The 26,184-nt window shown below is 44.3% G+C and overlaps 1 long non-coding RNA gene across 2 annotated transcripts; it reads right to left on the bottom strand.

The window, feature by feature from the left end:
- Positions 1-141: 141 nt before the first annotated feature.
- LOC128328046 (uncharacterized) lies at positions 142-24,413 on the bottom strand. 2 transcript variants are annotated; one of them, XR_008308967.1, is made up of 4 exons: positions 24,285-24,413; positions 23,362-23,425; positions 10,111-10,270; positions 142-377 (listed from the first exon to the last, which is right to left on the bottom strand). It is a non-coding gene; the product is annotated as an uncharacterized LOC128328046 (long non-coding RNA). The 2 variants fall into 2 exon arrangements; XR_008308968.1 differs by having other exon boundaries at positions 23,362-23,821; positions 24,285-24,411.
- Between the last annotated feature and the right edge of the window lie 1,771 nt (positions 24,414-26,184).

Raw genomic sequence — 26,184 nt, 5'->3', positions numbered from 1 at the left:
TGAACCGCTGTGAAATCACAGAAATTCATGCTGTGAACCATTCATGCTGTGAACCACCCTGAGCCATTTTGGAAGGGCGGTATATAATAAATAAATAAATAAATAAATAAATAGAGAGGATAAGTAATTACTCTGCAACATGTGAAAATCCAAGTTTTGACCTGAAATAGTGAAAACTTGGTACAAATCTATGGCATCTCATTTTCCGTTCTCTGGTATAGGGGGAAACCACATCCTCGAACCAGAGCATATAAGAGTTGCCAATATCCAGATGTGATGTTCAATCACAGCATACCATGACTGAGAAGGTCATTAAATCTGAGGAGGACCTTTTCTGAACAAGGCTGTAAAAGTGTTGGTGTTGTGTGTTCAACAGCCTAAGAATGGAGGAATAGAAAAGTGTTGTTAAATCCTGCACAATAGTTCATTTATTTTCATCTTGGCAATAGAGGTGCATATTTTGAATTTTTTGAACTGAATTTCCCTCTTAATTCATTTTAACACTGAAATATATTTCCTGCTGGCAATGGGAGCTGGCAACAATGTCAGCATTCAAAGAGAATTAGGTTGCGAGCAAAATAGAAATAGATTTTGTCTGTGGCCAGACAAAAACATTATCTAAAACCACAAAGTGACAGGGCAGCCTGATCCTACCAGGGATGGGTGACATCTTCCTGATGGCCTCCATAATTAATAGTTTTTCTGAGATAATATTTGGAAAAAAGTCCCGGTCTTTTGAGTTTTTGCTCAGAAGGCTTGGGAAAACCAAGAGGTAGGAGTCCCCCCCCCTTCTTTAAAATATTTTCACACCTATATCCCACTCTTCCTCCAAGGAGCTCAGAGAGGTGTACATGGTTATTTTTATCCTCACAACAACCCTGTGAGGTAGGTTAGGCTGAGAGATATGTGACTGGCCCAGAGGTACCCAGTGAGGTGTTGAACGGAGATCCGAACTTGGGTCTTCCCAGTCCTAGTGCAACGCTCTGACCACTAGAGTTAGAGTTTGCCCCACATTTTTCCTGTCACTCCCCCCAATCCTTCAGAAGCACAATTAAAGGTTGTTCACACCCCCTTTAAGGGGGGTGGGGACAGCGGGGGTGGAGACGACCGGGTAGCACCTACCTTCTCTCCGCCAGGCAATCTCCGTTCTCCTCCTGGCCCCATGGCTCACACAGCCACATGAGCGGCTCTTTTGGGAGCCACACGACCATCTGGAGGCCGGGGAAATGCAGCCCAGCCTCCAGAAATCCCACAATGAACCACACAAGGAGTTTGGTGCACTGGAGGATTGTCCGCAAGCTGGGCACTCTAGCCACCTGGCTCTGTGTCTGTTCAGGCTGCAGGCCGGGGAACCAGGAAGAAACCTCAGGCTACCTGGCAGGGCAGCACCTGGACTGGCTGCGATCCCAGTGCTTCACATGAACAGCCCTCTCCTGATAGGGCTGCACAAGCCCTGGTAGGACTGCTTGTGTGAACAGCCTTTTAGCCTTGCAAAGGGGGAAGATGGCAACCAGGAAAGCCCATGCTCCTTGTGTGGTTCATTGTCCTCATATAGTCCACATTCTTAAGGCCTTCAGTCAGGGCCACCTATTTCCTGCTAGGGTGCATTGGATCTATAGTTTCTCATGCCTCCCAATTCAGTGAACTGGGCTAGGGTGCAGAGGAAACAGACTGTTAATGGAAGGCATGGACCAAGTTTGTCTCCATATCCTCTGTGAACTGACAACATAGCTGAATCCAACCACACAATCTCTTGCAGCTATAAATTGCTGGAAACAACCATTGGCAACGAATCGGTGAGCAATCTTTTGGCGAAGCCCATCCACCATTATTCATTTTTAAACTGAGGGATGCCAATAAGCTTTCAAGGAATTCCAGGGTTCCCAAGGACATGGTTTGAGAACTGCTGTCCTAACCTAACACCCCTGCCAGCACGGCAGTTCAGCCCCTGTGTCTGATCCTGTGTGTGCTTGAAATAAACCCTGCTTTCTTGGATTGGGTTTTTGTAAGTAAGCATGATTATCAAAACATTGACCGGATTTGGACATAATGGGGAGCCAGAGGCGGAGCAGCCAGAGGTTCCCAAACTTCAACGTCCAAATGTGGGAAACTGTAGTTCAGACCCTAACTCAACCTGAGGGTTTACTCACCAAACTCCAGTTTGATCTCTCAGGTTGAAGTGAGGTTCGCTGCTCAGGTCTCTGGTTTGTGGCTGCCTCCACTGCATCTGAATTCAGTATTGGAAACAGCCTTCCCTGAGACCAGACCTGAGGGAAGGAAGCTCCTTCCTCTCTCCATCCTGATTGGTTGCCATGGCTGTCCATCAGTCAAAGGAGGAAGCCCAGCAGCCATCTCCCCCTCCCCTCTGCAGTCTCAGAAACTGAAGAAAGGAGGCGAACACCTATGTCTGAATTTGGACAGGTAAGCATGTGGTCCAATGGACCATCAATGGACCAACCGAGGGTCCAGTGGACCATCCATTGTTATGTCCAGATTCAGCCATTGTGTTGGCACAATCCATGTCCAACTTGGGGTTGATGACTCCACTGGGTTATATGTAAACCGCACAGAGATGTGAGTTTGGGCTGTATAGAAATATGTTAAATAAATAAATAAATAAATAAATATGGAAATTAAGATGGCATGATGATAAAAGTTTCTATAGGAATTTAGGAACTGCCTCATACTAAGTCGGATCATTGGTCCATCTAGTTATTACAATGACTGGCAATGGCTTTCCCAAGGTTTCCCCCAGCCCTGCCTGAAGATGCCAGGGATTGAGCCTAGAACCTGCTATATACAAAGCAGATGCTCTGTTACTGAGCTATAGCTCGGCCCCATCCCACCATACTATGAAAATCGATGTTGCTATGATGGGGCAAGGAGTGGAAACCATTGACTTCGATGGGGTCAGGAGAGAGCAATGCTGCCAGAGAATAGCAGATATGAGGTTTTTCCACTTAAAAAACATCTGATTGCATGTTCAGCCTGCCCTTTGACCCCTGACAGCCTCCGGGCTGGTTCACAATAATATGAAAGAACAATGCAAAAGACATTTAAAACAAGCAATAGAGGAACCATCAAAACTTTATATTCATTACAGCCTGGATACCTTCTAGCAAAGGAAGGTGTTTATCTAATCTTCTACAAAGTTGAAGGGATTGTGTGCAGTGAGTTACTTGCAAAGGATCTCCTCCTCCGGAGGAGTTGGAGGAAGATAACTTTTCAGTTGGAGAAAGAGAACTTTTGGAAACCCGCTGTGCCTCCATAGAAAGGGAGTTCCACAGAAAGAACTCCCAAAATCACTCTTTGTTGCTTTTTTGTGTAGCGGAATCTTTCAGCACTGGATAAATAATTCTTACAGCTAGTAAAGGGCGTAGCCAATCTACTGGAAAAGGCAGGCATGTTTATATTTTTGAAATGGTGCAGGTTGGTGGGAGGAAAGGCACTCCTGTCCTGTTCCCATTACAGTGATGTCACAAGCACTGTCCAGTAGGTGCTCATGACTAATGTGACATCACAGAACAATTATCACTACAATATTCTTGTAGGCATATTCCTAGCAACTCATCAATGTCATCTGCATGCAGGAGAAATATAATGGCCAAGCTAGAGGAAGAGGATCTGGATCAATGCTAAAATAAATAAAATAAAATAAAATAAAAATTTACAAAGTGAATCCCACATTAATAGATTTCACAAAACAGTGATTACTCCCATTGTTTTTTCCTATTGTGGTGAGGATTTCATTGCTTCCCTTACAGTTTTTCTTGTGCTTCATTTTCCAAGCTGCATTACAAAGAAAAGACCCTGATTCTGAAATTAATTCAAGGACTTTAAAATGTTTTAGGTTTTCTTTTCCAGAAGAGGGGACAGACCCTATAACAAAGCTTTTGTCATTTTATTACTTAGAACATTCTCGCCCTCTGGTGGGTTACCAATTCATTGCATCTGATTATTAACTCCTGCTAAAGCTTGTATATCTTATCACACTTTTAGGGGTGTTCAGGGGTGTTCAGAACTCCCTGAGAAATTCCACTTGTCTAATAGAAATTCATTTGCCTTCTCTTAATGTTTTGTCTTGAGAAAAGATAATTTCCCCTTCAGAAACACCCTGAATTTAGCTTTCAGTTTCACTTTTTAAAAAATGTAAATGCCAGCTCTGCTCAGATTTTTTTAAAAAGCAGAGCATCACTGCAATAATAAACTTAACTGAACGTCAGCCTTGCGGAAAGGAAATTAAGCCAGAAAGCCAGAAGGGTAAAATCTCTGTAAAATCCACAAAGTCAGAGTTTTAAAACTTAAACTTAGAAACTGTTATGAGGTGGAAAGCCAGTCTTGCAGTAGTAAGCATGAATTCTCCCCTTAGCCCAGCAGGTTATGCCTTGGTTTGTATTTGGATAGGTGACTACATATGAACACTGTCTGCTGTAAGATATTCCCCTTAAGGGACAAGGCCATAGCTCAGTGGCAGAGGATCTGCTTTGCATGCAGAAGGTCCCAGGTTCAGTCCCTAGCAGTTCATCCAGCTAGTGCTGGGAAATATTCCTGCCCAAAACCTTGGAGAGATGCTGCCAGTCAGTGTAGACAATACCAAGCTAGATGGACCAATGATCTGGCTTGGTATAATGCAGCTTCCTCAGTCAAACAATCATCTTTATTAAAATCCTCAATCAATCAATCATCATAAAGTGATTAATCAATCATCATAAAGTGGTTAAAGGTAAAGTGTGCCATCAAGTCAATTTCGACTCCTGGTGCCCACAGAGCCCTGTGGGTTTTTCTTTTGGTAGAATACAGGAGGGGTTTACTATTGCCATCTCCCGCGCCGTATGAGATGATGCCTTTCAGCATCTTCTTATATCGCTGCTGCCCGATATAAGAGACCAGCATAAAATAAAGGGGATGATTACATAGTGCAAAGTATAATGCATAATGATACATTAAAAGGCCTAAGGAAACATTAAATAACATAAGATACATTAAAGGCCTAAAGAAACATTTAAAAGCATTTAAACGCATAAACGGGCATAAAATAACATAAAAAGGCATACAAGACATAAAGGTATAAAAGGCATTAAAAAGGAGAAAAGGGGATAAAAGGCACAGACAGGTGTAATTGCATAAAAGCCTAAGTGATAAATACAGCAAGACTATATAACTATATATAAAAAGCACAAAGCTATAGCCCCTCCCCACCACAAAAAAAAGAAAAAAGGTGGGATCAGAGGAATAGGAACATAGGAAGCTGCATTATACCGAGTCAGACCTTTGGTCCATCTGACTCAGTATTGTCTGCACAGACTGGCAGCAGCTTCTTCCAGGTTGCAGGCACGAGTCTCTCTCAGCCCTATCTTGGAGATGCCAGAGAGGAAACTTGGAACCTTCTGCATGCAAGCACGAAGGTGCTCTTCCCAGAGCGGCCCAATTCCCTACGGGGAATATCATACAGTGCTCACTTGTAGTCGCCCTTTCAAATGTAAACCAGGGTAGGCCCTGCTTAGCAAAAGGGTACAATTCATGCTTGCTACCGCAAGACCAGCTCTCTTCGGTCTCCTCATTTAAGGAATGTTTTTCCCTACAACACATAGCAGCGCTCTTGTGACACATTGGGCTGCTCCAGTAGGCAATTTGGGAATGGCTGGCGTCAAGGTCCTGTACATCTCCCCTATCAATACGATGGCATGCTTGATTGCAGTCGCCATGAGAATGAGCCGTCTTCATGCACAGAAGAGACCACCTTGCTGCAAGTTCTGAACAGTGTATCTGTCAACTGGATGCCTTATTCCTAAATTTGGCAGACAGAACCCCCTCCCCAAATTTCAGATTTTAGGAAGGGAAAACCAGACACCATCTGTTCTGAGGATAACTTTATAGGAAAGGTTAATAACTTGACTTCTTCCCTCAGCCTAGAGTGAAGTCCATTTCCTTTTCCATTCTAACTATCCTTGTTCTTTCCCCCTGTCTGAGGCCCTGAGACAATGTTTCACCCCATGAAAAGAAGCAATCTCCTTCCCTTCTCCTGGTGTTGCTGTTATCAGAAGGGCCCTTCATCTCAGGATGGTGGGATTCACTATCTATTTTTGATCACATTGTTAGTGGCCTATTCAGCGGAGCCCCAGGGATACACAGTGTTATCTCTTTGGTCGGTGCTGTGAACTTCGGCAGCCTGAATTGCTCAAGTTCCTTTCTGAAAGTTTTAACAACTATATCCAGTCGCTCATAAAGTTGTGCCATTGAGTCCGTGTCGACTCCTGGTGACCACAGAGCCCTGTGGTTGTCTTTGGTAGAATACAGGAGAGGTTTACCATTGACCTCTCCTGTGCAGTATGAGATGATGCCTTTCAGCATCTTCCTGTATCACTGCTGCCCCATATAGGTGCTTCCCATAGTTTGGGAAACATTTCAGCGGGGATTCGGAGCAGCAACCTCTTGCTCCCTAGGCAAGTTACTTTCCCACTACGCCATTAGATGGCTTAGACAGGAGTTTCCCCAGGCTTGCCCGGAGATACCAGGGCTTGAACCAGGGACCTTCTGAATGCAAGGCAGATGCTCTAGCACTGGGCTATGGTCATTAAAATAATAATAATAGCACACACATGGATGTTTCTTCTTCTTCTTCTTCTTCTTCTTCTTCTTCTTCTTCTTCTTCTTCTTCTTCTTCTTCACCTGCTCTTTTATTAGTTGCTAGATTGCTGTTATGCTTATAAGTTTTGTTTTGAACTTCTTTGTTGAGTGCTGCCTTGTGGATCCACATTTGGTGGGAAAGCAGGCTTTCAGATAAATTAAAATTAAAATTAAAAAAATGCATCCATCCTCTCACCTATTAAACCCCTACAGGGAAACATACCACTGGGCTTTTGAACAAGCAACCTCTTGCTCTCTAGGCAAGTTACTTCCCTGCTACACCATTAGGTGGCTATAGATGAGTTCTGAGCAGCTACTGTTTATTACTGCATACAGCATTTCTGTCTATGACAAATCACATTTGTCCTCCGGAGCCGTCTCACAGATGGACCTCCCACCACCCACAAATGTTGATATGCAATATCACTGATGTCCAGCTTCCTCGGCAGATGCACCACAATCCATATTCTAACTCTGCTCTAAAGCATAGTACATATGCAGGCTCCTCCATGCTATCACCATGGTGTGGTGTGTCAGCACAGTGTAGAAAAGGCAGGTAGGATTTCAGGCCCAGGTGTGTCACAAACCCCTGAAACTGCTTATACTGAGTTCAGTATTGTTCCATCCAGTTCAGTATTGACTACCCTGACTGGCAGTGGCTTCTCCAAGGTTTCAAGCAGGAGTCTTTCCCAGCCTTACCTGGAGATGCCGAGGAGTGACCCTGAAACCGCCTTGGGGTTTTCTTTTAACGAAAGGCGGTATAGAAATGTAACAATAAATAAATAATAATAATAAAATAAAAACAAAAAATAAAAACTTCCTACATGCAAAACAAATCATCTCTACCACGGAGTTATGGCCCCATCTCCAGATCTACCATCGGTGTTTCAGAATGGCCACCCATGTACCACACCAAAAAAAATGTGCTGCATAGTTTAATATAGTCAGCACACAGATGGAATCAATGGCATGCAGCTGGTTTATTACAGGACGTATCTAGAACTGAGACCTGAGTCTGTAAAATGAAGATATCTCTTCCCACACAAACTGACTGAGAGCAGTTGTAATCATCTGCTCCTCAGACTTTTGCAGAGGTAATGGAATCCTCCCACAGGCCTGATAAAGAAAGGGATTGTTTGTTCAAGCCAGTACTGAGTGAAGGAAGGCGCTCATAGTCTTTGGTGTTAGGAATACAGGAAACTGCCTTCTATTGAGTCAGAGCACTCGTCTGTCTAGCTGAGTAGCTTTACTGGCAGCATCTCTCCTTTTTTCAGCCCTATCTCACAAATCTGGGATCTCCTGCATACAACAGATATCCGCATTGAGTAGATATCTGAGGACCCCTTATATATCCCTCCCTTTGCAGATGGATAAAAGGTGTCTATATCTGCCAGTTTGGTTTCCAATAGAAGCGAATCAAATTAAAGATTATAACCCTTTCAGGCATGATATAATGCTTCTCTCCACATACATCCTCCCCAGACCCCAACAGAGCAAAGATCACTTTGGGTTGCTCTTTAGATCTTCGGACGTGGCCTTTTCAGTGTTGGCAGCAGTCTGATATATGCCCTCCCCAGGATGCCCACCAGGCTCCAACGTTCCGGTTAGGATTGCCTGCCTTCCAGGACTTGCTTGGACTGAAGTCTCCAGGAATTGGCAACAATCTCCAGGCAACAACTGAATGGAGATTTGGAGATTTTAACAGCTCGATACTGTGAAATATATTGGGGGAATGTATTCCAGGAATAGCTTCAGTCTGAGCTGACAACCTTAATTCTGGTCCCTTATGTGTCAAGTCAAAAGCTTGTTCTTTAGGAAGGTCTTTTGAACCTGTCTGACTTGCAGTTTTTGTTTTAGAAAGCCAGTTTTGTGATTGCAAGCATTTGATGAGCAGGGTTCACTTTGGTTTGCATTTGGAAGGGTGACTACATGTGAGCACCGTCTGCTGTAAGATATTCTCCTTGGGGGATGGGGCTGTAAGCTCAGTGACAGAGCGTCTGCTTTGCATGCAGGAAGTCCTAGATTCAATCCCCAACATCTCCAGGAAGGGGTGGGCAAGATTCCTGCCTAAAACCTCGGAGAGCCACTGCCAGCCAATGTAGACATTCATAAGCTAGATGGACCAATGGTCTGACTCAGTGTAAAACAGCTTCCTATTTTCCTATGCTCATTCTATGAGCTTGTTTTTCTGTCTCTGCGCCTTTGTGAAGTTTTGTTTTTTGTGACTTTGAACTGTGTTCAAATTTTGGCTTTGTCTTATGGATGCATATTGTTGTAAGCCAAGGAAATGTTAGACAGTATTATTGTATTTATTTTCAAATGTTCAGTTTTAAACAACAAAAAATACATTCATGCAATATTTCTTAGTCATGGCGATTTTATGCCTATTTTGAGATATTCCCTTGAAGAAAAGGAAAGATTTGTTGTGAAACATCTCAACTGGTAAGAAGATGAGGAGAACTGGTCTTGTGGTAGCAAGCATGACTTATCCCCATAGCTAAGCAGGGTCTGCCCTGGTTGCATATGAATGGGAGACTTGATGTGTGAGCACTACAAGATATTCCCCTCAGGGGATGGAGCTGCTCTGGGAAGAGCAGAAGGTTTCAAGTTCCCTCCCTGGCTTCTCCAAGATAGGGCTGAGAGAGATTCCTGCCTGCAACCTTGGAGAAGCCGCTGCCAGTCTGTGAAGACAATCCTGAGCTAGATAGACCAATGGTCTGACTCAGTATATGGCAGTTTCCTATGTTCTTATGATGCATAATGCTAGTTGGGGCCTTAGGATCTGTGGCTGCCAATATACTAAATAACTCAATGGAAGTTCTAATTGAAATTAAGTGGTCCTTTAGAATAACTCCTGAGTAGTACTATTGAGTAACCTAGTCTGGATGTCAGCCAACATTCCTTTTGGTGGGCTGAATCATGATGCCCAGGGTCGGAATAGCTCATATGGTAGAGATTCTTAATTGATAGAGCCAGAAGGAATGTTGTACCTGCCCCCTGCTTAACATCATCTACAGCAGGACAGAAAACACTTTTTTTTTTTTGTGGTAGTGAAAGCAAATGTACAAACTTCACATTAAGCTATTTGTGGATCTCAGTGTCCATTTATTTGATTTTCTGTGATCTGTAACATTTTTCCTTCCCAATCTGCCTCAATGACTCATGAGCTTTCTGACACCCTGGTGCGAATTTCAAGTTTTCAATCAAGCTCCAGCTGAAACACATTTTAAAGAAGTTTCTAGTATCCCTGCAATCATTCCATGCGACTCAAACAGATAAGCAAAAGCCCCATAAGCATTCCCTCTTTTAATCAGACGCACACACCCATGATTCAATTTCTTTCTCTATAGGAATCTCCTACATTCTCCCATTCACTTCTTTATCAGAAAACTTGAATTCTGACACTTAAACTCAATTCCTTACAAGTATCCCTTGGGTATGTAAAAATGATTATCTTGTCCAGAAGAAAGAGTCTTAAATTACCTGGAAATCCTAGATAAAGCATGCATGATTTTTATGAATTGAATCTCTTTTTGCCGTGACGTGAGAAATTTCTTGCTTCCTAGGCCAGTGGCTTTTCAAACTTTCTGCCTTCAGAGAAAGTATTCCAAGTTGACTTGTCTGCCATAGATCCCCTCCACATCTGCCATGGAACATGAAACATTGCAGAGTGAATAGGGAATGGTTTTAAGATACACATTCTGTTCATATGGAATTCTGGCTAGGCCTGTTGAGAATAATGTTGCCAGTGTGTACAGGAGAACCCTGGTATCCACAGGAGTTCAATTGTCTGCTACAACTGCGGATAACAGAACTGCAGATACCAAGTCATTAATGCAATGCGACTTAGGGGGTTAGGCTCTTGGAGGCAGCGGAAATGGTGAAAAGGGCCCTAAAACCAGAGTGCGTGTGTGTGTTAAAATGGTGAGAAAGGGGTGGGTCTCCAGGAGTTCTGTGGGTCTCCAAGAGTCCAGCAATGCCTCCCCAAAGCTCCAATTCCATTTTCCCCCATGAAAAATTTTGAGTGGGGGAAAAAAATAACAAGCCACAAAATTGCTTTCCTCCTAAAAATGGCAGCTGGAAAGGACCTCAGAGGTCTTTTCCAGCCTCCCCAAACCCATAGATATGTGAAATTAACCCCTTGTGAACCAATTTTCCCTGTGCATGCTGAGGGCGGGTGTCAATTACCTGGCCATGGATACTCAAAACCGTGGATGTTGGATCCATGAATACGAGGTTTGCATGTACTCTAGAATCTGCCCATCAGCCCTGCATCATTGCCCATTTCAGGAAAAGATTTCAAGAGGTCCTGCTAACTGGACAAAGAGGGACCTTCTAAAGTGGTTTCTCTTTTATGTTTAGCAGGGCGAGGAGCAAGTGACTGGGCATTTAGCCCATTTTTCATGCACAAGCAGCTGCCACCAGCTGATTTCCGGTTTTCTCATTCAGTTCTCTGGTGTTACATAATTTCCCCTTAGATTCTCTGGTGTTACCTCACTTCCCCTGTGTCTCTTTGGTATGAAATAAACTTTTTTTCCATGATTACAGTGAGTATCCTTTCAAAAAAAAAAAATCCAGCTTTGTCTGACTCTGACCCCAACTCAAACCCCATCTTTCAAAAGGGTCCAAAGGACCCCAAACTGACATTTTCAGGGTTGGAGCAGATTGGGTTGAACCCGACCCCAACTCTTCCATTAGTGCACAGGATTAGTTACTAGTGTCTCCCTTATGTTTCTTTTTAGACTATGAATGCTTTTGAATGACACAGGATTTTTTTCTCAATCCCTTTGCTATGTAAACCACTTTGAGAGCAATTCAGTTGAAAAGTGGTATTCAATATTCTAATTAACAATAGTGCTAAATAACAGTGGTTAGCAAGCTATCTTTCAGGGGAATTTCTCCACCCTTGTATCTGCATCCAACATTAAACAGGCAAGATTCATGCAACTGAATTCACACAGGCAGAAAGTTGACTTCTGCCATGTCAGACTATTGCTCCATCTTGCGCAGTTTTGTCTACACTGACTAGCAGCAGCATTCCAGGGTTTCAGACGGGAATCTTTTCTCAGCCCTGCCTGGAGATGCTGGAGATTAAATCTGGGACCTTCTGCATGCAAAGCATGTGCTTAACTACAAAACCCAAGTCCTATCTGTTTTGGGCAGTTGCCTATCACTACCCTTGTGTGAGTTTTGTCCTAGTTTCTCTCCAGGTTCTGGAGTAGTCCCTTTACTGCTCCCATCTCCTCCTTACCACACATTTAGCTGTGTTGAGGGAGGACTACCTGAGTCATCACACCTGAGCCCCCAAGCTCTCAAAGAATGAGGAAGGTAAACCTCAAAGGGGCCTCATCCAAAGAAGTGGAACCATCCAAAGAAGTGGAACCATGAAAAACTCCCTTCGCCCTCCTAGTGCTCAGTGGTACAGATCCCTCCTAAAAATCTGAAAAGTTCACCCCTCATTTTACTGAACTCCTCCCACCAAATCTGCTAGTGCTTCTGGATGCTGACCAGTGACTGTGTTTTAATATTTCTGCTTTACCCACACTACCCTTCCATTGTGAGCAAAGGCCCCCTAACCAATACAAACCCCTTCCAGATGAGCATTGAGGTCATTCACACAATCAAAATCTGAGTTCTACCTGGGCTTGGGAGCTATGTGTGCTCCCAATTTTCAGTTGTGTGGAAGCAAGGTAGGAGGAAAACTGGGTAGAAGTGATTATGTGGAAGCAAGGTAGAAGGGAAATGTGGCTAGCTTTTCCTCCTACCTGGCTTCCACACGATCACTTCTACTAAGGTTTTCTTCCTACCTTGCTTTCTCACAACCAAAAATTGGGAGCACACACAGCTCACAAACCAAGGTAGAACACACTTTTTTTTAATTATGTGAATGACCTCAGTGTCAAATAATGTGTGTGTGGGGGAAAATCTTAGCCTGATTCCTGACAGATTTCCCGACTTGACTCCTTTTGTGTCCTTGGCTCACGATTCCTGTCCTGATCCTTCAGTCCTGTTCATCTGCCTGACCAGCACTCTTTTCCTGATGCGCTCAGTCCTGGCTTCTAGACCTACACCCCCCAGTACTGCTGCCCATGGCCCAGCCGATCTAACACAAAAGCAGCCCAGAGGAAGGGAGGGTGAAGGAAAAGGCAGGATGTAGTTAATAATTTGAAAATCCAATTTGAAGGAAGGATAAGCTGAGAATGAGGAGGCATCCTAGAAGGAGGATGGGAGGAACAGAGGGAGGGGAGACAGAAAATATGGTGCAGTGATTAGAAAGAGACCAAGGGTTGAAGCATCCGCATGTAGAGTACATGGCAGGAAGAGTATGGACTGAGTACAGCTCTTTGGAGGAGATCTCTGTCCAGGGGCATGTGTGCCAGAGAGCCCTAGAGGTAGCGAGGTCAAAGAGTTAATGGAATTGGGGAGTTGAGTTTCATATTGATTTGAATTAACCGACCGTATCTTTAACTGTACATTCCTAGGCATATATCTTTTTAGAATATTTATAGCACATATAAAGCATAATTTATTTTTAACAGACGTACAGTAAAAATAACCACATTTCAGCCACCACATTAGCATAAATAAATAAATAAATAAATAAAAGCAACCATCTCCTTGAAATAGTTTCTAATAAAATTTTTCCTTAACTGGTTTCTAAATTATTTCCTTTTATAGTAAAAGCTTTATAATTAACAAGCCAGACATTGATTTCCAGTCATTACCAATTTCTCTGTGATTATTATTGCTTCCATAATCATCTTCACTATATTAACATAGATTAAGCAGCCCTTTAAAACCGAGCAGCTTCATTAGCTCGAAGCAGGGGAAAAGATCGGAATAACTCAGCACTTCAGTTAAGCATTACTCGGGAGTTTGGGGGGGGACCCTAAAGAGGCTAAGCTTTAAAGGGGCGTTCTGAGAAGATGGGCACAAAATTGCTGTTGGTAACATGAAGCCTTTCAGTTGCACTAGCTGGAAACATTGTCCATCTCACTGGCCAGGATAGAAGACTCTTTTCTGATGCCATTTTAAAAGATTTTTTATAAAACTCTGGTCCAATTCGCATGGCATCATTTGAAACAGCCAAAAGTTATTCAAAAGCCTCAGCCTATCTGTAGCATTTGATGTGGGGACAAATAAACTACAAGCCTCTGCCCCTCCCAGATAGGAACACAGGAAGGTACCTTAGGCCATTTTGGATATCACACAGAACCTAAGGTAAAACCTCCTCAGGTTGGCCCCACACGATGTCCGAATTATTGGAACCATGGTTCTGATTCCTCCCCCCCCCAACCTCTGGATGAACCCTCAGTTTGAAGTAAGGTACACTTACCAAACCAAGGGTCTGAAGGCTGGATTGTGTCATCCAGTTTGGACAATTTACCCAAACCAGAGTTAAGGAAAGTAGCTCCCGCTGCTGCTTTAACGCCATTTGACTAGAGTGGCTTTCCTTTCTGGGTCTTGGAAAGCCTGTGCAGACAGTTTCCACCTCCTTCCAGGCTCTGCGACAGCAGCTCCGGCTCATCTGGGGATGGGTCAGGGGATGGGTAAGAGAACCGCGGATTCACTGAACCTGGAGTTCTTAACAATGTCCGGATGGTCTGTCTAGCTAGTTGCTCTCCCTCTGCTAAATATAAGAGAATCACCACTTGAAAAGGTATCTCTTTGTTCAAGATTAAGCCTATTATTTCCAATGGGCTTACTTTTGAACATTTGCACAACATTTGGGTGATTTAGGCAATATAATGTGTTTTTGTGTGATTTAGGCCAGAGATTCTCAGCGTTTGGTCCCCAGATGTTATTGGACTTCAACTCCCATAAGCCCTAACTAAAGGCCACTGGGGCTAGGGATTATGGGAGTTGAAGTCCAATAACATCTGGGGACACAGTGTTGAGAATCCGTGATTTAGGCAATATCATTTCCCTTAAATATGTTTTTAATTTTATATCTAATTCATTTTTTTATTGTTTTGTGAGCAACCCAGAGATCCTCTGTTATGAGGAGACCAACAAATAAAGGTATCGTCGTCGTCATCATCATCATCATCATCATTAGAAATAAAATATGTAAATCAATATTATTACTACATTAAATAAATATGTTAAATAAAATATTATTATTATTTATTTGTGCAACTTGAGTGCATACAGCATTACTGGACTGATGTACCCATGCACGATATGTCAGTCATTTATTTTATATAAGGCACTCAGGGAACCTTGTTGGCTGAATAGGAGGGTAAAATGCTTTAAATATGAATATATCCAGAAGCAACTATCTATGTGTTATTTTTCTATTCGAAATCCTCATTTCTTCCCTATTCCTCACAGATCTCTTAATGTTTTCATGTGGAGCCATCCGTGAATTTCAGCCAAGCACTACCTCTTAGCTTTTCATCTCACTGAGTTGTACTTAACACAGCTGTCAAAATCTGAGGATGACTCTCTGGCACATTGATGAAAGATCTGTTCATCACTACTCCTGATTTGTTGCAGGAAGCCCACTGGAGTGACCAAAACCTGTAGGGCAAGGGTTCCCAACCTGGGTCCCCAAATGTTGTAGGACTACAACTCCCATCATCCTCAGACACAATGGCTAAAGCCCATGGTCTGGAGACCCAAGGCTGGGCAACCCTGCCGGAGGGGATAGGTGAGAGCCACATGGACAACCAGAAGGTAGCAGATAGTGAGGTCTTTCTCACGACCATCCCTACCCGGGTAAGGCAGTGCTAGAATGGATAGGGCTGATTGTGAGAATCACTCCTGATCCCATCACTCCCGATCCCAACACTCTTCAAACAGGCTAAACATGAGTTAGGAGGAGGGCATGTGTGCCTCCTACCTCACTGCTGGGTTGTATGGGCAAGTGGGTTGCTGGCAGCTCCTTTCGGGCTGCTGGCAGCCATACTTACCATAGAGGCCGGAGGAAGGAGCGTCTTGGCAGCCAGAAGATACCCCAGTGTACTGTGCCGCTCACGCAGTGCATTGTGGGATATCTGGCAGGCTGGCTGCCTTTCCCCTGACTCCCGTTTACCGTGCCAGTCACCGCTGCACCACACATCTGGGCGTACAAGCAACAGAGCCCTCTGCAGGCTCGGATCATGTGGTGGGGGGAGGAGGTAGGCTCCAACCAATTGGGTCATGTGAATGACCTCAGTAGAAACTAGGGTTGGGTAGGACCTCTTTAGGTCAGTATCTGGAACTTTATTAGGGATGAAGTACATATTGTACCCTGTTTGAGCTGATTGTTTGACTTGCGGAACAAGGTCATGACAGCCGCTTTCTTCTATTGGCATGTAGGGTGCATTTCAGACAAAAAGATTTAACCTAGCAATGGTTTTCCAAAGTAACACATTTGTGTTAACACATCTGTCAGTGTTCAAAGTGCTAAGAATCTCTGCTCAGGTGGGAACAACTTGATATGTGCTTGGGATGACAGACACAGGCATACACTTGAATAGTCAATGATGCAGCAGTTTCTGTGGGAAACCCTTAGCTAAAAAATCAGGAATACAACAGCACACTTTTGGGCAATTAACTACAAGATATAGAAGAATCATAGCAGTGTAGAATAGTACAGCCATTTCAGATGTACACTACGTTGGGTGAACAGGAAGCATACAGGACTTCCACTCCCTGTTCTGTGTCCTTCCTTAGGCCCACTCATATGTTATGTTCAACACTCATACAACAGGTATACAGTGTACACAGATACAGATCTGTACATATGTTATGTCGAATGCAGGTACAGAAGTACACTTCCTATCTGTACCATGCATTTGAAGGGCCTGTATCCAGGTTCACTTTTAAAATAAACCCAGGTACAGCCATTCACACAAACATATGTACAAGTGTACAGACATCAAACTGAACTTGTGGACTTCCCCTGAAGCTCAAAATTCAGAACCAGGGGAGCCCACGGAAGAAGTCTCCCTACTGTGGAGAACTTCTAGAGCTCTGCAGCTCTTGTTGCTCTTGGGGGCTGATTCCTGGTAATCTCACCTTCCACAAGTTGTCCCTGAGGGATGCACAACCCTCAAGGAATACTTTCTGGTGCTGTGTGTAGGGCACTTCCAGGGGACGAAAATATGAGTGAAAATTGCCCCATTGCATGATAAGCACTGCAGGTCTCAGGAAGCGCTTCACAGCAGGGATGTTTCTTCCTGGCACACAGGCACATCGATAGTTAGGATGTTGGCCATTGTCTTTCGCCAAAGTATGTATATATTTGTTTGTTTGTTTGCTTGCTTGCTTGCTTATTTATTCGACTTATACACCGCCCTGCCTATAGTGGCTCAGGGCAGTTTACACTAAAATTGAAAATACATGATAATCAAAATCAAAAACTAACCAAAAGCAGATTAAAATTACAATTAAAACTAGGTATCTGTAAAAGCCAGGCTAAAAAGATGGGTCTTTAAGGCTCTCCTCAAGGTCTCCACAGAAGATAATCCTCTAATATCCATGGGGAGTGTGTTCTACAACCTAGGGGCAACAACCAAGAAGGCCCTACCCCAGGTCGCCACCAGATGAACCGGTAGCACCCAAAGATGGACCCCTCCGTCTTTGGGTGTCAAAGATTGAGATCTTTGTAGAGAAATCTTGTAGATCTTGTAGAGAAAAGCCCTCTCTCAGGTAACCCAGACCTAAGCCATTCAGGGCTTTAAAGGTAATAACCATCATTTTGTACTTTGCCCAGAAACGTATCAGCAACGTATTGTACTTTGCCGAGAAACATATCAGAAGCAAGTGCAACTGTTTAACAACAGGTATAATGTGGTCTCTCTAGGATACCCCAGAAACCAATCTGGCTCCGCATTTTGAGCGAATTGAAGTTTCCAAACTACATACAAAGGCAGCCCTACATAGAATGCATTGAGTAGTCCAACCTGCAGGTTACCAGATGGTGTACCACTGTTTGCAGGTCATTCTCCTCAAGGAATGGACAGAGTTGTCAAATCAATCGCAGCTGATAAAAAGTGCTCCTGGCCACAGCTCAACCTGAGACACCAAGGTGAGACCCAGGTCCAAGAGCACTCTCAAACTATGAACCTGTTCTTTCTGATGGAGTGTAACCTCATCCAGAACAGGAAGTTCTCTGCTGTCTTGCAGATTATGACCCCCAACAATGAGCGCCTCTGTCTTGCTTGGATTCAGCTTAAGTTTATTATCCCTCATCCAGCTCATTACTGCCTGTAGGCAGGCTTTTAAGGGGCCAATGCCATTTCCTTCTATTGTTGACAAGGTGAAATAGATTTGGGTTTCATCAGCATATCTATAATATCTAGCACCAAATCCCCAAATGACCTCACCCAGTGGTTTCATGCAGATGTTAGAAAGCACTGTTGACAGACTTCATATAGTAGTTCCCTTTAGAAGAGCAATTGTCACCAAGCAACACCATCTGAAATTTACCCGAGACATAGGAGTGGAACCACTGTAAAAAGTGTCTCCTATCCTCCAGTCCCTCAGGCAATCCAGAAGGATATCATGGTCGATGGTAGCGAAAGCCACTGAGCGATCCAAAAGAACCAGCAGAGTCACACCCCCTCTATCAGTTCCCTGATGAAGGTCATCTATCAGGCTGACCAAGGCTGTCTCAACCCTATTAGGGATGTGCATGAGTCAATATTTGTGATTCGCCTTGAGGTTGAATCAAATCAGCCAGATTTGATTTGAACTCAAATCTGCAAACTCAGATATGATCAGATTTGATTTGAGTTGGATTAGATTTGATTTGGATTTGAATCAATTTGATCCACTTTTAAAGGTCTGGGGGCACCAAAGTGGGGTGGTGGGTACAACCCCATGGTGTATTTAGACTCTTTGGTGTGTTATGACTTTTCATCATAATGCATCCCTATGAAGATTCATTACACACCAAAGATTCAACAAATCCTAAAAAATAAATTGAGTACCCCACTGCCTTGTGGATTGGTTGGCACATGGGGTGCCACTAACCCCCCCCCAACTGCAAGCCAGTGGGGTACTCAGTGTATTTTAAAGGATTTTAAAATTAATGGTGTATAATGGATCATCATAGGGATTCATTATGAGGAAAATTCATAATACACCAAAGAGTCTAAACACCTAAAAAATGCCTAATATATATACTGAGTATCCCACTAGCTTGCAAGGTCTTGGGATCCTGGTGGATAGGTTGTTGAAAGTATTCATTCAGTGTGCAGCAGCTGTGAAGAAGGCAAATTCCATACTAGAGATTATTAAGAAGGGGGTTGAAAATAAAAATGCTAATATTATAATGCCCTCATACAAATCTATGGTGCGGCCACATTGGGAGTACTGCATACAGTTCTGGTCACCATATCTGAAGAAGGACATTGTAAAACTGGAAAAGGTGCAGAAGACAGTAACCAAGTTGATCAATGGCCTAGACAACCGTCATTAAGATGCAAGGCTACAGCATCGGGGCTTTTTAGTTTGGAAAAAGATATGCTAAAAGTCTGCTCTATCTACTCATTATGCATGGAGTAGAGAGAGTGGTCAGAGAGAAAATTTTCTCCCTCTCTCCCAACACTAGAACCAGGAGTCATCCCATGAAATTCAGGACTGACAAAAGGAAGTACTTTTCCACACAGCACATAATCTATGGAATTCTCTGCCATGGGATGTGGTAACGGCCACTGGCTTGGATGGCTTTAAAAGTGGCTTAGACAAATTCATGGAAGACAGGTCTATCAATGGCTACTAGTTTTGCTGGTTATAGTCCACCTCCAGTCTCTAAATACCAAATACCAGGGGAGCAACAACAGGAGAGAGGACATGCCCTCACCTCCTGCCTGTGAGCTTCTCAGAGGCATCTGGTGGACCACTGTGTGAAAGAAGATGCTGGATTAGATAGGCCTTGGGCCTGATCCAGCAGGTCTGTTCTTATGCTCTTATGTTCTTATGTTCATCAGTTCACTAGCAGGCTACCAGTTCAGGGCTGAATCAAAACAGCCTTGACCAAATCGGGCTGATTTGCTTCTGAAGTAATTTGTCCTCCTCCTCAGCCCCACCCCCCACCCTCCTCTGAGCCCTATAGGTACTTACCAACACTGGGAGGTCACAAAGTGGCAATTGCTGCAGCCCCTGAAAATACTACCATTCCCATAAAATTCTGCAGCATTCGCAGGACTGTAAGGGAAATGTCTTCCAGGTTTCATTTTAAAAGTGAAGCCATGAAAGATGCATTTCACAGTGCTCTGGGGGGGGGGAACAGAAGGAGGGAGAGTGGTGAGGTTGGGGAGGGACCAAATCAAAGTGGGACACCCCCCACCACCCCTGAATTGAATCAGAGCTCCATTGCCCAGTGCTAATATTGAACTGCAGCAGAACATCCAACCAACATCAAACCAGAAGAAAAAGGACACTAAAAAGTATCAAGATGTGAAACTGATATTTGTTTACAGGAACAAAGTAGAGAAGAACCAAACTGAAAGTAGGGAATATTTACCCATCCATTCTAAGACATTTTCCCTGAGAGGTACAGACTGCCTGGAAAAATCTTAGCATGAGATATTAATACAGTGAAGTGGATCTTATTAGCACATCAGAACTACTGCATTATTACACTAATTAGTCCCATTTTTGCTGTTAGTACAGAAAGTGCTGTCTATTTCTTCCCTCCATTCACCTCCTTCAAAGGCCTGTCACAAGAATTCAGTCTCTCTTTTTGAAACAGAAAATTAGAAGCTGTATTTTGATCAAGCCAGGTTTAAAATGAACAAGATAGTAGAAAAAGGCCCCTGAAATCCTACACCAGTAGAAGAAGGAGGTACTGTTGCCTTCTTCCTAGGATATTTGCATAGGGAGCCTGTGCTTCAGCCTTTTCATTGGTTGCTTGCCAAAGGCTCATGTAACCCAGAAAAGCGGTCAGTTGACTTTCATATGAGCAATTATTTAAATTCCACTATCATGTTCATTGAGGCATATTTCTGTGTGGAAACTGTTTGGGGGCAGGAAGGAATTCCATTCCTGACCACTGGGTTATAAACTTCCAGAGGTTGACATCCTGGATGACAAAGCACCAGTGTAGTATAGGAATATAAGAATATAGGAAGCTGCCATATAGTGAGTCAGACCATTGGTCTCTCTAGCTCAGTATTGTCTACACAGACTGGCAGCAGCTTCTCCAAGGTTACAAGCAGGAGTCCCTCTCAGCCATATCTTGGAGATGCCAGGGAGGGAACTTGGAACCTTCTGCATGCAAGAAGGCAGATGGGAGAAGCAATGGGAGAAACACCAGAGCTTCCGGAAAGGTCAAAAGAACCTTTTCAATCCCAATGATGGGGGCAAATTTCAATGACCTCCCCTTTGCCAGGAAGTGCTCTGTACTACCCAAAAATATGTGCCTGAGGGTAGTGCATCCATCAGGGTCCTATTTTGGGGTGATATAGCCTTCTGGGGAAGGAAGTTCACTGAAATCCCCTGCCTCCATTCACACACACACACACACACACACACACACACACACACACACCAGTGTTGCATTAGCCTGGAACTCTTCAGAAGCTTCTTCTGTTGCACTGGTGCTGCTTTGTTACTCAGGATGTCAGCCAGTTAGATTAGGAGGAAGATGACAGGGAAGTAACCAAGAGTATCAGAAGCCTTCCTCTGTGTGCCTTCACCTTCTGAGTTTCAGATGGTGAGTACATTCAGAGGTTTGGGGCCTTTTCTGGGGTGGCACCCACATTATGGACCTCTCTTCCTTAGATTTGTTCCCCTGGCATCTTTCAGCACCAAGCAAAGTCAATTCTGTTTCCCTATGTTTTTAATGGTATTTGAGAGCATTTTAGTTGCCTTTACCTGCTGGCTCTCCTGCGGCTATTTTGCAGTATGCTTGCTGTTTGATATTGTATTTTTTATCATACTTTGTTTGCTTTGCGATTGCTGTAAGCCCCTTTAAAGCCTCTGATGAAAGGCATATAAATTCTGTAAACAAACTAATTGAGATTGGGATTTATTGCAGAGTTGTCAGGCAAGTCGGCTTTAGGTCAGGATATCTACTGGACAAAAGTCACAAAGTCAAAGCAATTGGAGCTTGTAGGAGCAGTCAGAGAGAATATCTACAATTGCAATTGTGTCAAACTGAAACCATTTTCAGTTTGAATGCTGCATTTAAATGTTGCATTTAAATTCCAAAATGCAGCATTTTGTGGGGGGCCCCTCCTTTCTGCAAAACACCTTTTGAAACTGAGAGCTTTTCCCATCTTCCTTGGGCCTCAGTTTCCCTACAATGAATGCAAATGAGGTACCTCAGTTTAACTAAGGTATCTCAGTCTCTAAAAAGAGTGTCTGCTTAAAACGTGGGGTGGTTCAGAGCCTAAGAATCACCAGGTGTCCTTCACAAATGTATTGAACTCTGGCCTAAGTCTCACTGAGGAGATGCACCTTTGTCTGGGCTATACCACTTCAGAGTACAGGTTCATATGGGTGTGGCATGGAACCCGCTGGCCCAGTTCGGTTTGAGTCTGAACTGTACTCAAACCTGGCTGGCCCAGTTCAGTTCTGCTCCCCTTCAAACCTCCTTGGTTCAGTTCGGTCTGGGGGATGGGGGTCTGCAATTTTTAATTAAAAACAAAACAAAACACCTTTTAGCCCCTTCGTGGGGCTTCGTCTAGGCCACGCGACGGGGGGGGATCCTTGAAGGTTGCCCCTCCCCCACCAGCCTCCATCATCACCACCACGGCCCATCCAGCTGCTTTTTCTGACCCATTCGGGCCTCCGTTTCTTGGCTCGGTGGTCATTTTGGATGCCGCCGCACATGTACAAATGGCCTCTGTGAGGCCTCGCATTGCCCAGGGCCTCGTAGAGGTCATTTGCACATGTGTGGCAGCCATTTTTTGTGGCCTTTTAAATTTTTTTTAAAATGGCCGCCGCACATGCACAAATGGCCTCTGCGAGGCCCTGGGCAATGCCAGGCCTCACAGAGGCCATTTGCGCATGCATGGTGGCATCCAAAATGGCGGCCGTGCCAAGAAAATGCGGCCGGACAGGCTGCAGCAGTGATGATGGAGGCTGGTGGGGGAATCTTCATCCCCTACCCCCCGTGGTCTAGACGAAGTCACCAAAGGGGCTAAAAGGTTAAAACACAATTTAATTTTTTTTAAAAAAAATTACGAACGTGTGAGGGAGTTTGGTTCTGGTCCAGACGGAACTGAGGGGGGGCAGGGTTTGGTTTGATCCTGAACCCCTGAACCATCGAACCCCCAAACCCCTGAACTGCCAGACCGGTTTGCACATCCCTACAGGTACAGACTTGCATATCATCTTTATCAAAAGAAAGAAAATCTCTGGCACATAGAAAACTTGATGACAGCAAAAAGGGACCCTGACATCTAGTTTTCTATTTGCAAGGATTTTTTATTTAAATTCAGTCATATGGTGTTGGTATCACGAAAAGAGGTGTGCGGGAAGTCAACTTGTAATTGTGTTTATCATGATTGTTATGGTTATTATTATTGTCCAAAGTTAATAAAAATTTGAAACACAAAAATAAATTCAGTCATATGGCATCCCCCTTCCACAATTTCAGTTGGTACAGCCCAATCACAAGTATATCACTGTTGTGAGAACTAGGCCTGAGTTTTGAACCAGCTTAGATTCCTCATGCCCCCAAATATTTCTATGGCATGTTGATCAAGGTTCCCTAAGCAGAGCAAGAATTCAGGCTGAACCCATTTCCCTATCTTCTCACCTGACTCTTCAGCGTAAAATGTGAATACTTACCCTGTGGACACCATCTAACAGTGAGAGGTCCGCAGCATCCAAATGAGCTGTACCTGTCAAACAACTAAGAGGCATCAATAATTTAGCTTCCATCCTGTACAGACTATATAAGAAAAACACTGGAGATTGGCTGGACAGAAGCCCAGAGGTGTCTGTCAAACACAACTGTACTGCCTGTATTTATCTCTTTGGCGCTCTCCAGCACTTCAGGAGACAGCCTTAGCCAGAAACATCCTTGTTTGCTGGAGATGAGTCATTATCATTCAGGTGAAGTGTGGCATGAAATCCTGAATCCAATCTAATCAGACCAGTTGCAAGGAGGTTGTTGTGGGCAAGACACACATCAGGTCTTTGGTGTGTGGAACTCTGCCAATGGGGAGGAATTCTGTTTCTGTACTGAAGATTAGGCAGTTGAGGCATTTTGGGGTGGTTGGGGTTTTTTTTAAGCCATCTGAAAAGCCTGTAAAAAGATATGCATATTGTTGCAGAGTGTGTTATGTCTGCTTGGCGTACAGAGCAAACATCAGTGAAAGGGTTTTAAGATACAGTCATCCCTCTTGAACTGCGAGGGTTCTGTTCTGGGAAAACCTCGCAGTTGGCGAATTCGCAGTAGACGAGCCATTGAAATCAATGGCAGACAGGGGGTTAGGGGAATCACAGTTGCAAAAAGACTGAGAAATACAGTAAAATAGGGGGGAAATCCCCCCAAATCACCAGGAGTGAGTAAGAGAAGTGAAGGGGACCCCCAAAATGACCCGCAACCTCTGAAAAAGACCCCTGACCACTGAAAATGACCCCAACCCCCCCAATGAACCCTGACCCCCAAAATGACCACCCCAAATTGCAACACACACACACCCCCACCAAATTGCAAAAAAAATTCCCCCAAACAGCTGATGTTCAGGTTGTGTGATTAGCTATACCTGCCACAGTCTTCCCAGTCGCAGATACTCAAAACCACGACTCGGAAACCTGTGTTTAGCGAGGGATGACCATAACTTTACTTGTGAGACAAAAGCACTCAGAGATCAGTACAGAACTTGCTGACTTATACACACAAAAGAACAGGAACAAACAGGAAAAGGAAGGAGAGCAGAAACTCCTAGCTAGCCCAATACAGAGAAAACTATAGTGCCCCCTCTGGCTCCATCATAGATTACATGCAAACTATACAGCAAGCTAGGCTGCCACTATTGCATATCACAACACATATTTTTATTCATTGTGTAAACCCCAGACTAGAATTTATGCAGAAATGCACAAAAATTTGCAGCACCATGTGCAATAAAGTGATGTGGCTGATATCCAGACAAGTGCTGAAAACGTTTGCCAATCTCCCCTACCTAATGTTTGCCAATCTCCCATTCCCTCTGCAGCTCACTGAGTCTCCTAAAATATGTCTCTGAGGATTTGTCAGGGACTTGTTATTCGGAGGCACAATGGGCCCCAGAGGGAAGGGGAGGTCAGCAAAAACCACCCCTCCCTGATACACGTGCGGAATGTTTTTCTGGATGTTTGGATGGCAGCCAGTCATTTGTATTTTCAAGGGAGGAAAGGGATTAGCTGGCAGTCATGAACAGGAGTTTCTTCAAAGCCGGGGTGTAGAAATCCCCTGGGACAGGATATAAGGGTGGGCATATACCAACCTCCCCCGCTGTGGCCGTACTTGCTCCTCTTCACTGCTGGGTTTGTGCTCCCGCTGAGCACACTACCCCAAGGACCATGCCCCTTCCGCCTGCATCAAGACATCAGTGCAAGGGGCACTGCTAGTGCCGGGCAGGGAGGAGAGCTGGGCTTCTGGTAGCAAGCATGAATTGTCCCCTTTGCTAAGCAGGGCCCACCCTGGTTTGCATTTGAATGGGAGACTACACATAAGAACATACAAACAGCCCTGCTAGATCAGGCCCTTGGCCCATCTAGTCCAGCATCCTAACATTGGCCCACCAGATGTCACTGGGAGCCTACAGGCAGGAGTTGAGGGCATGCCCTCTCTCCTGCTGTTACTCCCTGCAATTGGTATTCGGTGGCATCCTGTCTCTGAGGCTGGAGGTGGCCTATAGCCCTCCGACTAGTAACTGTTGATAGACCTCTCCTCCATGAAGTTACCCAAAGCCATCCAGGTTGTTGGTTGTCACCACATCCTGTGGCAGAGAATTCCACAAGTTGATTCCACACGTGATTTCCACACGTCACATATGAGCACTGTAAGATATTCCCCTCAGATTTGGGGGCTGCTCTGGGAAGAGCACCTGCATGCTTGTATGCAGAAGGTTCCAAGTTCCCTCCCTGGCAGCATCTCCAAGATAGGGTTGAGAGAGACCCTTGCCTGCAACCTTGGAGAAGCTGCTGCCAGTCCATGTAGAGAATATTGAACCAAACAGACCAATGGTAGACCAATGGACCTGACTCAATGGAAAGCAGCTTCCTGTATCCCTATGCTCCTATGAATGCATGGACCATCCAGCTAGTGGAAGGGGCAAGTGGCAGGGGTGTGGCTGGCACACAGTAGGGGTGTGTGCTGGCAGCTGCATTGGAGGGCAAGGGGACATTCCCCCCCCCCTTGCTAAATGGTGGCAATGGCACTTATCAAAGCTGCTGGTGCTAAAAAGGAAACGGCAACACAAATAGTAAAGAGGGAGAGGAATAGGAGTCTGCCAACTGGTGTTCGTGTATAAGCAGGAGTGGGGCTCAACATCTCTCACCAGATCACAATTCTCATGATGGTTTGGGGAGAAACCATTAACCAGTATAAAAGTAAGCCTGAGTCTACAGAACTCCTTTACTTTGAATTCTAGCCACTGGAAGGTGTGAAAGGGCTGTTCT

The sequence above is a fragment of the Hemicordylus capensis genome, chromosome 5 (assembly GCF_027244095.1).
Source record: "Hemicordylus capensis ecotype Gifberg chromosome 5, rHemCap1.1.pri, whole genome shotgun sequence".
Lineage (NCBI taxonomy): Eukaryota > Metazoa > Chordata > Lepidosauria > Squamata > Cordylidae > Hemicordylus > Hemicordylus capensis.
Note: the sequence above shows the minus strand (reverse complement) of the source record. Positions and strands in the feature narration are given on the sequence as shown.